The 13,640-nt window shown below is 49.8% G+C and overlaps 1 long non-coding RNA gene across 1 annotated transcript in view; it reads right to left on the reverse strand.

Moving 5' to 3' along the window:
• The window catches only part of LOC309644459, a 100,512-nt gene extending 95,648 nt beyond the window's left edge, over window positions 1-4,864 (reverse strand). Inside the window, exons 1-2 of the long non-coding RNA XR_014254438.1 lie at window positions 4,483-4,864; window positions 4,240-4,346 (exon numbers count right to left, since the gene is read on the reverse strand). This is a non-coding gene — a long non-coding RNA (uncharacterized lncRNA). The remainder of the gene's footprint in view (window positions 1-4,239; window positions 4,347-4,482) is intronic.
• Between the last annotated feature and the right edge of the window lie 8,776 nt (window positions 4,865-13,640).

Consider the following 13,640-nt stretch of genomic DNA (forward strand, 5'->3'; position numbering starts at 1 on the left):
AACTGCATGAGAGAGACCAAGCTTTTTTGGCCTCAGTATTGTGTCTCAACATCTGGTACAGAGGAACCGCTGGGTAAATGTTTCTGAGTTCCTCTAGAAGTCTCCTGCATGTTAGAAAAGTTCCCCACAAGAATCTGTTCTTGAGAATCCCAAACAGAGGTATTTGTTTCCTTCTAGGCTAAGTCCCCATAGCTTCTCCACTGCTCCTTGGGCCTCCATTTAAAGCACTGGTCACCAGTATGGGTTTTACCATCTGTCTTCCTTGCCTACGTGCCGTGTGGGCAGACAGTGGGCTTCTAGAAGAAGACCTTGAGGCAAGGATTTGAATGCGAGGGATTTGGTTGGGAGGTGGGTCCACAGAAGACCTGGTGGAGGGTGGGAAGTGAGGGAAGCCAGTACAGGAAGTGTCACCAGCTACCACCCGAGCGTCTGAGTGGCTGGAGCTCAGTGGTGCTGGGGGGGCTAGGAGCCGGCCCACTGGAAGGGACTCATGCACCATTCCTGTGAGTCACTGGCTGAGGACCGCTCCCAGGGGGCAGCAACTCCCAGCACTTCAGCTGGCCCCAAGAATGGCAAATCTCCCACCGTTACCACAGGAAGCCCTTGGGCAGAGACATGCAGGTGCTGGTGGCTGGTGTGCACGGACACGGGGACGATGACGGTGGGGCACCTCCAGCAGAACTTCACCTCCCTTCATTGCCAAGGCAGGAAGGGGTCAGGGTCCCTGATGGTTATTTCCTCACTGGACCGTTCCTGGGACATCCATTTGGTACCCATGCCCGAACTTCCCAAGAACACCCCACCTTCCTGGCTTGGGGCAGTGGGAGCTGACAGGATGCTTTTATCCCTGGACTGCACTATGCCTCTGACCGGCCAGGAGGTGAAGGCTGGGGGTCCCTACCTTCGTGGTTGTGTGCTAATGGTTCCATCAAACACCACCTGGTGATAACATGGCTTTGTTTTCCCATGTCCTTTCTAAACACCTAACGGCCCTGCTACACCACTTAGGGAAATGCAAGCAGATGTAGCTGATTTAAACTGAGTGGTAGAGACAAGGGAACCCTCCTACACTGTTGGTGGGAATGTAAATTGGTGCAGCCACTATGGAGAACAGTATGGAGGTTCCTTAAACAACTAAAAATAGAGCTACCATATGATCCAGCAATCCCACTTTTGGGCATGTATCTGGAAAAGACGAAAACTCTAATTCAAAAAGATACACGTGCCCCAATGTTCATAGCAGCATTATTTACAATAGCCAAGACATGGAAGCAACCTAAGTGTCCACTGACAGATGAATGGATAAAGAAGATGTGGTACATGTATACAATGGAATATTATTCAGCCATTGAAAAGAATGAAATAATGCCATTTGCAGCAACATGGATGGACCTAGAGATTATCATACTAAGTGAAGTAAGTCAGACAAATATCATGATAACACTTATATGTGGAATCTTAAAAAAGAATACAAATGAACTTATTCACAGACTCAGACTCACAGAGAAACAGACTCACAGACACAGAAAACAAACTGATGGTTACCAAAGGGGAACGGGGGGGTAGAGGGATAAATTAGGAATCTGGGATTAACAGATATACATTACTGTATATAAAATGGATAAACAACAAAGGCCTAATGTGTAGCACAGGAAACTATATTCAATATATTGTAATAATCTATAATGGAAAAGAATATGAAAAAGAATAACTGAGTCACTTTGCTGTACACCTGAAACATTGTAAATCAACTGTACGTCAATTTTTTAAAAATTAAAAATAAAATAAATAAAAATAAAAAATAAAATAAATTGAGTGGTAGAACCACAAGGGATTTCTTTGTTTTCAGACACCTTATCTGATCTTCCCACTTATTCTATAATAAATGTCATAAATGAACAAAGCGATGGATGAATGCATGAAGTCCATTGTTATGGATTTGGCCAATGCTTGGAGAAATGCACACATCGAGATTGTTCTTTGGCAGGTAACTCCAGGCCTAGCCCCTTTAGCCACTCAACCACACCCAAATGAAGGCAAAAATTCTCTTCCTTATTGGAAAAGACCAGAACCCACACTCAAGCCCACCCTAGGACAACCTGTGCACTTACCAGCATCAAATCTTCTCATCCCGGCTCCACACATGACCCTGGGGTCCACATGTTCTTCCAAAGGCAGGATTCTCCCCCCACCACCCTGCCCCGCTGCTCTGGCTTGAGAATTTTTGCAGAAGAGAACCAGAATTGCCCACAAATGGCTTTGTCTTTTCTTCCCAAATCCCAGAATTGTTAGGGATTTGCCCTGGACTATACTTGTTACTGGAAGATTAATGAATAAGAGAAATCTCCAAAATTAACACCAAGTCACCCCATTCTGCTTTTCTCATTAGACAGCACACTTTTCTTAGAAAATAAAGTGAACATAAAGATGAGGGTGGAAAAATTCCTTCTCTCTTTTCCGTCCCAACCCAAGTGGGTCTCATCTGAAAACTCATGTGTCTCCTGGAGATACCACTGGCCTCATTTGTAAGTGAATTGATGCCCGTACACCTGCAGAGACCTGTGTCTTTCCATTTGTTAAGGGTCTCCTGTAGGCCTTGCTCTGTTCTTGCAGCTTTACTGCCTTAATTTGTTTAACCCACAATCATCTTGCAAAAAAGGGACAGTTACAGTCTGTGTTTTACCAATGAGGACACTGAGCTCACAGCACTTTGGGACTAACTTGCTCACAGTGTTGGGAGGGGGCGAGGCCAGGGCTCATGGCAGGTAACCGGGCCGAATGCAGCAAACGAGGGAATGCACGAGTGTACGCGTGAAGGCCTGGATGCACACACAGCAGCCGCCGGCTGAGTGCCCGCGCACACCAGGTGCTGAGAATCCACAAAAGGCAGCAGGAGTGTTCAACGTCTACCATGGGCCCTGCATCCCGCCTCAAGTCCTGGACGTCACAGCTGGTGCTTCTCCCAGAGCTGCTGGGATGTCGTGAGGTCTGCTGAACGCTGCCTCCACAAAAACCCAGCGCTCACAGGGACGTCCTGATGCCATCCAGGTGTCCGAATGCCCTGATCCCCTGATGTTGACGCAGAGGATACAGGAAAGAAGCAAAGCAAAGGTCCAGATTCACGACAACAGGAACAGCAAAACAACAATTGCAGTAGTCCAACGAGGAGAAAACCAAGACTGGGGCCTGAGCAAACGCATGTCTGGGCTCAGTCCCTCCCTCTCTCCCTTTTTGCCTCTTGGCCTCATCAACTTCAGAGTCACTCACTCTCTCCCTCAGTCATTCATCCAGTCAGTGGACATTTTCTGAGTAACTTCCATGTGCCAAGAGCTAACCACTTGCCAAACGTGAATTAAAACAAAAACAATACAGGCAGGGGACTTCCCTGGTGGTCCAGCGAGTGACACTCTGCGCTCCCAATGCAGGGGGCCTGGGTTTGATCCCTGGTCCGGGAACTAGATCCCACATGCATGCCGCAACTAAGAGTTCACAGGCCACAACTAAGGAGCACTGGAGCCGCAACTAAGGAGCCCGCCTGCCACAACTAACCACCGGAGCAACCAAAAAAAAAAAAACACAACACACAGTACAGGCAGCCCAATAGCCCCTCACAGAAGTAGTCACCATCCATCCTGGTAAAGGTGCATTCATTCATTCATTCATTCATTCCACAAATAGGTACCGAACATCAACTCCAAGCCAGATGCTGTGGGACCCCATGCTGAACAAGCAGGCATGGTCACTGCCTTCACTCGCCAACAAAGCAACTTGGGATAGAAATTACGAACATAAGACCTTGGTCCTAAGTTCAAATCCCAGACCCCTCCTCTTTCTAGCTGTGTCTTTGGTCATCCTACCTAACCTCTCTGCACCTGAATTTCCTATACTACAAACAGTAGATGACGATGGTCCCTAACTCATAAGGTGTTTTGAGTCTTGAATGAGTAAATACACATAATGCAACATATGGAAGCAGCCAATAACTGTTAGCTTGATCATTTCAAGCAAGCGGAGAAGACGGATATATTAACAAGAAAATGCATGATTCCAAATGGCCATAAACGCGTGGCAGGACGGAAACCTTCCACCTGTACAAGTACAACGCCTAACTGACTTGCAATCGTTGCTGTTTCTTTGCTGTATCAGAAAACTCCAACCTTCGTCATGAGGACGGAAGAACCGCTCCCCTTCCCCTTCCCACCCCACAGCCCTGCCTGGAATGGCAAACTCTTCCCTTACCTGCAGCAGCCGGTGCCCGTCAAGAGCATCCACTCTCCAATGTTCCGGAAAGAGAAGCCAGGTTCGGTTGTGAATAATGTGGGCTTTGTCGTGTGGACCTTCGTGGTCTGTGGCAAAAGAAAAAAGGAGATGATGGTGTCTGTGGAGAGATGGAGAGGGCGGGAGCAAGGCAGGCGGTGGCCAGACTTGGGTGAGCATCTCCCACAGCTCTGGCCTTGCATTGCATGTCACTTGTTGACTTACTTTCCACTCAGTGAAGGAGCCGGGGCACCGGTGCTTTGCTCGTTGCTCACAGCTGTCTCCGCAGCACCCAGAACCGTGGTAGATGTTTAGCGCAAAGGAGCTGAAAATTGAATGAGACGGAAAGTGAATGAATGGTGGGATGAATTGCCAGCACATGGAGGCTGTGTCCGACCCAAAGGGATGGGAGACCCTGGGACACCTGGCAGGGTGGGAGGGGGCCTTCCGACTGTACTTAGGGGCAGGTTGCACCCCGTCCTGGGCCCGGCTAGCACTGCCCCATCACATGCTCCAAGGGGAGGGCCGTGCTGACCTGACCCTTCCCACAGGCAGAACCACTCTTCAATCCCACCAAGGCCCCATCACACTGCCCTCGGTGACTGGCTTGTTTTATTTCCAGAAGCTTCTTTTCTCCCCACCCAACCCCCCTCGATTGCCTAGAAGCCTCTTGAGCAGCTTTCTGAGTTTCGAACATCTGTGCATCTGATGACAGGCAGCACCATCACTGACACGCTCCTGCCGCCTGACGAAATCACACCCAGGAGCAAGAACGGACTCAGGCCGGGCCCAGAAAGCTGGGGCCACCCCATGTGGCTCAGGGAGACCCACTGGGGGCAGAAGCCCCTCCCTGAGAAGAGGCTTCTCGCAGGGGTCTGCAGTTGTTACGTGGAGGAGGGGGGATTCCTCCACGTTTCCCTTCTCCCCCACCTCTCCATTTCTGTTGGCCCAGCCGCTCTCTGCGGAACCCAAGGACCCAGGCAGAGCTGGTGCTTTTCTTTTGGGGGTGACAACTAGCTACTGAAAGCCTTTACGCAGCTTGCAGACTGCTGGTCCTGGGAGAACCCAACTCAGAGACGTGTCCCTTTGGCCCAAGCAGTGGGTTTGTTGTGGTGAATAATGTGGTTGAAAACTTGTCGGCAGCAACTGAAATTGGGAGGAATTGTGTACTGTTTGGTTTTAAACTTTTTTTTAAATTATATTTATTTATTTACTTATTTATTTTTTATTATTATTATTTTGGCTGTGTTGGGTCTTCGTTGCTGCGCGCGGGCTTTCTCTAGTTGCAGCGAGCGGGGGCTACTCCTCGCTGTGGTGCATGGGCTTCTCATTGTGGTGGCTTCTCTTGTTGTGGAGCACGGGCTCCAGGCACATGGGCTTCAGTAGTTGTGGCTCGCGGGCTCTAGAGCACAGGCTCAGTAGTTGCGGCGCACGGGCTTAGTTGCTCCACGGCATGTGGGATCTTCCCAGACCAGGGATCGAACCCATGTCCCCTGCATTGGCAGGCGGATTCTTAAGCACTGCGCCACCAGGAAAGTCCTGTGTATTGTTTGAATCACATGGAATTGCCATTTCTGTAGGCCCCAAATGCTCAAATGTTGGCAATTTTATCTGGTATGGTAACTTAAGTTGAGATTTCTCACTCAGTCCTGAAAAACTGAAGACCAGGCAGCAGTGGGCTGGAGTGGAACAGCGGGTGCCTCCTTTAGACGGCAACACATCGGCTTACCCCAGGCCCCACCCCTCCCTTTCGTTCAGGAGTCTAAAGTTCACAGCCTGCCAGGTGCCATGGACCAGCATGGTTTAACCTATGCTAGAGTGAGTTAGTTTCTTTCTTTCTTCCTTTCTTCCTTTCTTTTTCTTCCTTTCTTCCTTTCTTTCTTTCTTCCCTTCCTTCCTTCCCTCCTTCCTTTCATTCATTCTTTTCTTTCATCTTTCATTCATTCATTTGTTCATTCATTTATCTGTTAGTTCACTCATTCATTCATTCACTCATTCATTCAACAAGATGTTCCGAGTGCTTACCATGAGTCAGGCACTGTTCTCAGCACTGAGGATACGGATGGGAACAAGACAACAAAAATATGGGGGGAAACAGGCAAAAAATATATAAATGCACGACATGTATAGACTGTGGATGGTGATGAATGCTACTGCAAAAATCAAGCAGAGAAAGTGGGCTAGGAGTGCTGGGGGGTGGGGGAAGCGAAGAAGGCCTCCCTGAGACGGTGATATTGGGGGAATCCTGCAGGAGGTGAGGGGTGAGCTGGGATCTCTGAGGAAGAGCATGCCAGGTGGAGAGACCAGCAACAGCAAAGTCTTGAGGCTAGAGTGTACTGGGTTGGTGCCAGTTAAGAGGAAAAGGGAATATTTCTTGTACTCTTACATCTGTCAAAGAGTGGAGAGGGAGGAAGACTGCTGGAGCATAGGGTCATGTGTCTCAAGAGAAAGGAGAGAGCATGTTTTTCTTACATCACCATTTCCACGATCCATCTGGCCCCTAAGAACCTGTGTTTGTGACCCCTACATGATGGTGGTCTCGTTAAAATGGGACAAGAGCACCAAGAGGCTGGGAGGGCATCAGGCATAGAAAGCGCCCCCCAACTTTCCTGTCTCCTATTGGTAGAGCAGCATCCCACTCTCATCAAACTGGGACACTTCTACCACTGAGCCCACACCAGGGCCAGAGCCCCACCACCTCGTCCTTTGACCTCGGGGCCCCCTTGCTGATATTCTGGCTGCTTCTCTGCTCTGGTCCCTTCCTGTCCATACTTAGCAACCCCAGACCTGAGATGAGCTTAAGAGAACAAGAGCTTTCTCCTTAAGAAACAGGGTGAGGGGCTTCCCTCGTGGCGCAGTGGTTAAGAATCCGCCTGCCAACGCAGGGGACACGGGTTCGAGCCCTGGTCCGGGAAGATCCCACATGCCGCGGAGTAACTGGGCCCGTGAGCCACAACTGCTGAGCTTGCCCTCTAGAGCCCGCGTTCCACAACTACTGAAGCCCGCGCGCCTGGAGCCCGTGCTCCACAACAAGAGAAGCCACTGCAATGAGAAGCCCGCGCACCGCAACGAAGAGTAGCCCCCGCTCGCCGCAACTAGAGAAAGCCCGCGCGCAGCAACAAAGACCCAACACAGCCAAAAATAAATAATAATAAAATAAAATAAATTTAAAAAAAAAAAAAAAAAAAAAAAAAGAAACAGGGTGAGGGTGTAGGGACCCAAAGAGTCTCCCACATCAGTGGGAGGGGTGAAAATTAGGACATCGCTTATACTGGCCAATTAGGAGAGATGTTTTTTCAAACATGCATGACTCAGCAAGTCCAAAGCAGGGAATCTGTCTTCAGAAACAAATCTTTATATGAGCAAATACTTTATATAAGCAAATACATGGCTTCAAGGATATTTGCCACAGCATAACTCAAAATACTTTTAAATGGAAATAAACTAAGTAGTAGGAGGGGGTTAGTTAAACGTTATGATCTATTCATCTAATTGAATACAGTCATGCTGTGGGATGCAAAATTACATGGAGAATACTCAAGGGCATTCTGATGAGTGAAAAAAAAAAGTCTCAAAAGGTTATATACCGTGTAATTTCATTTATATAACATTCTAGAAATGACGAAATTATAGAAATGGAGAACAGATGAGCAGTTGCCAGGGGTGGGAGGTGGCCGTGGCTATAAAAGGGTAGCAGGAGGGGTCTTGAGTGGAACTTCTTATGGACTGCATGTCTGTGTCCCACCCCACCCCCCCAAAATTCATGTTGAAATCCTAACCCCCAGTGAGATAGCATTAGGAGGTGGGGCCTTTGGCCTTTGGGAGGTGCTAAGGTCATGAGGGTGGAGCCCTCATGAATGGGATTAGTGCCCTTATAAGAGGCCAGAGAGCCCCCTTGCCCATCCACCGTGTCAGGACACAGCGAGAAGTTGCCCCGTGTGGAAAGCAGGCAGCAGGGTGCCTGGCATTGGAAGGTCTCATGAGGGTGAGCACAGCCACTAATAAATTAACAGCAGAGGGGACTTCCCTGGCTGTCCAGTGGTTAAGACTCCATGCTTCCAATGCAGGGGGTGTGGGTTTGATCCCTGGTCGAACCATGGCCACGCTGTGCTAAGACCCACACGCCAGCGTGGCCCAAAAAAAAAGGTATAAAAATAAATAAGTATTTATTTATTTATTTGGTTGCTCTGGGTCTTAGTTGCAGCAGGCAGGCTCCTTAGTTGCGGCATGCATGTGGGATCTAGTTCCTTGACTAGGGATTGAACCTGGGGCCCCTGCATAGGGAGCGTGGAGTCTTAACAAATGCACTACCAGGGAAGTCCCAAAATATAAAAATAAATTGATAGCAGTGAACGCTTAGGTGGAGAAGTCTGCTCTATGATTTTCCGTATTTTCCAAATTTTCTCCCAATAAATATGTGTTATGCTAATATAATGAAAACAAATTTCTTGGTGGAAAAAGGAAGAAACTTACAGATCTCTCATTGAAAGGAGGAAGCACTACTTTGCCCAGACTCAAAACGCTTACCCATCCCCAGAACAAACTGTCCACTTCCTGATTCCCCAACGCACCCTGATCCCGCTACCCCAGAGCTCACCCCACTGTCCCTGTACACACCCCACCCTCTCTCCAGAATACATCATTTCATATATTACCTTCTCCAGGAAACCACCTCAGGGGCTGACCCCAAGGGGCCTCCCCAAGCCAGCATGCCCCTCTCCATGAGGAATTCCTCAAGGGTGGGGCTGATCTTTCTTCTCTTGGTCTCCCTTACTGGCCAGTCCCCTATCAGGGGTCCGTAAACTACCATGGAAGGATGCAGTGCCATGGCTAAGAGCACAGGAGCAGGTGGACTCCCGATGCCACCCCCTCTAGCTGTGAAACTGTGAGGCTCAGAGCCTCAACTTCTTCACCTGTGACACTGGGACAGCTAGGACTTTCATAAAGATAACACGATCTCTCACATAATGATCGTTTTACAAAATAATTGCTGTAAAGTTTGGAAAGCAGGTATGTCAAGTGCCCAGCACAGCAGCTTGCTTAGTCCCTGCTTGTTTGTGTTAATAATCAAGAATGACTAAAGAAGCAAGCTGTGGGTGTGGCTTAGATAGGCATTCCATGCAAAGATCCCCAACACTCAGCGGGTCAGAGGGCTGAGTGTCGTGGCCAAGGTCGACTGCGAGTCCAGGAGCCTCAGAACTAAAGCAGCAGCGGTGACGATAAAGAGGAGAATGTGGGGTGGGGGGTGGAAAGGAAGCAGGAAAGGGGGGGAAGAGGGAGAGAAATGGGGGACGGGAGGAGAAAAAGAGAAATATTCATGGTGGAAGAGGAGGAGGACGAACAAGGGGTAGAGGGGAAGTGGGAGGAGAAAGAAATATGCTCCTCTTATTCAATCCTCGTAAGCACCTATGAGCACCTCCCAAATTCACCTCCTGGTCCCACGTGGCTGCTCCAGTTCTTTAGCCATCACATCCAACTCCTGACCAGCAAGCATGAAGAAAGAGGAGGGGAAGGACACTGCCCAAATATTACACACATCCCACTGGCTAGCGCCTAGGCACATGGTCTCGTCAAGCTGCAAGGGACCCTGGGAAATGCGGTCTTTATTCCAATGACTTTGTGGCCACCTAAAGTTTGGGGGTTCTTTCATTAAAAGCAGAGTCTCTGCTATTTACACATGAGGAAACGGAGGCACAGAGAGAAAAGTAACTTGCCATGCAGACTGTAAGTGAAGGAATTTGTAGCAGGCAGAATAAAGCTACTCTCCACCCCCAACCAAATATATCAGGTCCTAATCCCTGGACGTTATATGGGAAAAGATGTGATTAAATTAGGGATCTTGAGGGACTTCCCTGGTGGTCCAGTGGTTAAGACTCCACGCTTCCACTGCAGGGGGCACGTGTTCGATTCCCGGTCAGGGAACTAAGATCCCACAAGCCGCGTGGTATGGCCAAAAAAAAAAAAAGGTAAATTAGGAATCTTGAGTTGGGGAGATTATCCTGGATTACCCAATGGGCTCTAAATGCAATCACATGTACCCCTACAAGAGGGAAGCAGCGGGAAACTTGAAGATGCTGTCCTTGAAGATTGGAGCGATGTGACCACAAGTCAAGGATCACCAGCAGCCACCAGGAGCTCGAAGAGGCAAAGAAGGATCCTCTAGAGGGAGCACGTCCCTGCCCACACCTTGATTTCAGCCCTGTGGCACTGAGTTCAGACCTCGGGCCTGCTGACTGTGAGAGCAGAAATTTCTGTTGTTTTTAAGCCACCAAGTTCACATTAGTTTGTTACTAACCCAGGCACAGGGAACTAACCCAGACTCCAGACAAACCCAGGCTGCCTGGCTCCAATGATCATGTTCCTTATCTCTATGATACCAGGAGCCCCCAGAAGGAACTGCAATGGAAAAACAGGTTGGGGCCTTTCCCAGCACTCTGAGTCAGCGATCTGGACTCTGAACACCTGCGCCTGTCCCCTGTGTCAGGCCATGTCCCCTAGCACTGGGCTGCTTGTCCCCTAGCACTGGGCTGCTTGTCCCCTAGCACTGGGCAGTCCCAGCCCCAGGGCCACAGGATGCTGCATTCCGTCACATTGCCAGCAATTTCCCCAGTCCAGGGGCTGGAGTGAGCAAGGCGAAGAGACCTCGTTTAGGATGAGCTCACTGGGAGGGTTATTTATTCCATTGCTGGGCCATCAGCGTTTCCACGTGGTGCCCTCGCGCCGAGCCAGGAGGTTGTGAGGTGTCCCCAGAGACCTGCAGCTTGTGGGCAAATCTCATGGGGTGGAAACAAGCCCAAGCCATCTTCTCTTTTAATTTTTTTTTTCTTTTTTCCCTTCTGCATGTCTATTTCGTATCCTACCCTATGTCTCACCAAATTGGGTTCACTGACAATGAAACAGACCAGCCACGCGGAAACCTGGGGCATATTCTTACAATCTCCCCTTCCCTCTGCCCACATCCTGTCCATCACCAAGTCCTGTTGATTCTGCTTCCCAAGCATCTTTGGACTCCATCCACTTCCCCCCATCGCGACCAACCCCATCCTAGCCCAGGTTCCCTCCACCTCTCTCCTGCCCACCAAGCTGGCCTCCTGCTTCCACACTGGCCTCCTTCAATCCACTCCTCGTGCTGCTGGAGTCCCTTGTGCCACGTGAAGATCCTATCAGACCACCACTACGAACTGAAGTGTCCCCCCAAACTAATGTCCACCTGAAACCTCAAATATGGCCTTTTTTGGAAATAGGGTCTTTGCAGGTGTCATTAGTTAAAATGAGATCATACTGGATTAGGGTGGGCCCTAAGACCAATGACTGGTGCTGATAAGAGGAGAGTACACACAGGGACACACATAAAAGAGAGCCGTGTGAAGACGGAGGCCGAGATCGGAGTGATACAGATGCAAACCAAAGAACAGCAAGAATCGGTGGGAACCCCCAGAAGCTGGAAGAGGCCGGGAAGGATCCTTCCCTAGACGCGTCAGAGGCAGCACGACCCTGCTGACACCTTGATTTCAGACTTCTAACTTTCTGAATTCCAAAAGAGTACATTTCTCCTGTTTTAAGCCACACAGTTGTTTATTATTACTATTATTAATTATTTGTACTATAGCAGCCCCAGGACAACTCATACAGCCCCTCCCCGCCCCTGCTCCGCCCTCACTTCACTCCCATCAAGGGCAGCCTGGCTCTCTCGGGATAATGATGAGGCTCATCTCCTTGGCTTCCAAACTCCTCCAAGACTTGGCCGAGCCCACACCCATGCGCATCTCCCACCGGGCCTCTCTCTCCGCTCCAGCCTTCCGCTTTTTGTCCCTTGGCTTTTCCATGCTCTTTTCCTCCACACTCTTGCCGCTTGCTGCTCCCTCTGCCTAGAACTCTGCACTGGAAGTGGTCTTGGTGGCTGGGAGAGGGGTGGGCCTGAGAACCATATCTGGGGCCTCAGTTTCCCCTGGTTCCCCGTGGGGTGCCTCCAGCCAGAGTGGGGGTGAAGCCTGGAAGAGAACTTGGCTCCCACCGATCGCTGACCTTGCAGAACCTTCCATGGGTTTTCAGTTTCTGAGTATCCAGCCCAGTGTCCTTCACTCCAAAAGGTGTACCTGCCATGCTGGCCATATATGGATTTTTTTTCTTTAAGAGCGTGTCTGTTTTAGCTCCAAATTCTGAACATGACCTGTTGGGTATTTTTCATCTGGCACCTCAACAACCAAATTCTGTGACTTCCAGGTCGTCCTGCATCTACTTGCTTCATGTTCTCCCTGTGAAAGGCCCTTTGTTGCTCTCAGGAAGTGTCCCAATAACAAAGGACAGGTAATTTCACTCCTCTCTCTGGGCTGGACACGGGCCAGAAGGGAGGGGAGGTGAAGGGCCACTGGGATAAGGGTCAACGTCCTCTCTAGAACATAAGCTCCGTGAGGGCGCAGGGTCCAGCCCGCCCTCTGCTGCACCCAGAGCAGCCCGAGGGTGTTGTGCGAACTGATCGTGGGGGACAGCTCTTCTTCCACGCCCAGCACCTGCTCACCTCTGTCTACGGTCCTCGGTTCCCCTGATTTACTTTATTCCATAATTTCTCTGGCTCAGCCTGTGGGGAACCTGTGAGAGCCCAAGCCAATCAGACCATCCCGTTCCACGGGTTCAGGGAGAAGCGCGTGACCCCATCAGAGCCAGTGACTCACAAAGACACTGTCACTGGGGCTTCTGGGAAACTCCTTGTTCCCCTCGTTCTGGAATAAGGAAGCTCATGTTGCCCTGGAGCTGCTGGCAGCCATCTTATTAGACTGAAAAGAGGGACCGATGAAAGGAAGGGAGAACTCGGTCCTTTTTCTATCCTTAGAGCTCCAGATCCAGATTTCCCTAAAGCCAGATTTGATTCACCCCCATGGATTACTGCTGTTACATAAATTGTTCATTTTTTTCCTTTAAATTAGTTTGCATTGGGTTCTTGGACATATATAGCCACAATAGGCCTGCCCACTTATTCATATGAATGAATGAATACATGAATGAATAAAGAACTAACCTCCAGTTCAAGCCAGTGGATGTTGTCAGCACCCTGCCCACATATCCAGAACACAGGGCTTTGCACTGTGCGCTGAGAGGGAGGCTTGGACCCCATCCTCAGAGTTCAGAGTTTAGGGCCACCCAGCGGTCCACCGAGGCCTCCTGGGCCTTGAGATGACCCTGGTCCTCTCATTCCCTGTCCCATGAGAGTCCAAAGCCCTCCCAAGACTTCTGTGAATTCCAGTTCATCTGAGCTGCTCACGGGCCCCTCAGATGCTGAGTCCTCTTCACCGAGTTAACATGGCAGACGGACCTCCTGCCGCCTCCTGTGCTTTCTCTCTTCCACACCATGAAGAGCCAGATGGGGAAAGCATCTCTTTCCACAC

The sequence above is a fragment of the Balaenoptera physalus genome (genome assembly GCF_965194825.1).
Source record: "Balaenoptera physalus genome assembly, chromosome: 16".
Taxonomy (NCBI): Eukaryota; Metazoa; Chordata; class Mammalia; order Artiodactyla; family Balaenopteridae; genus Balaenoptera; species Balaenoptera physalus.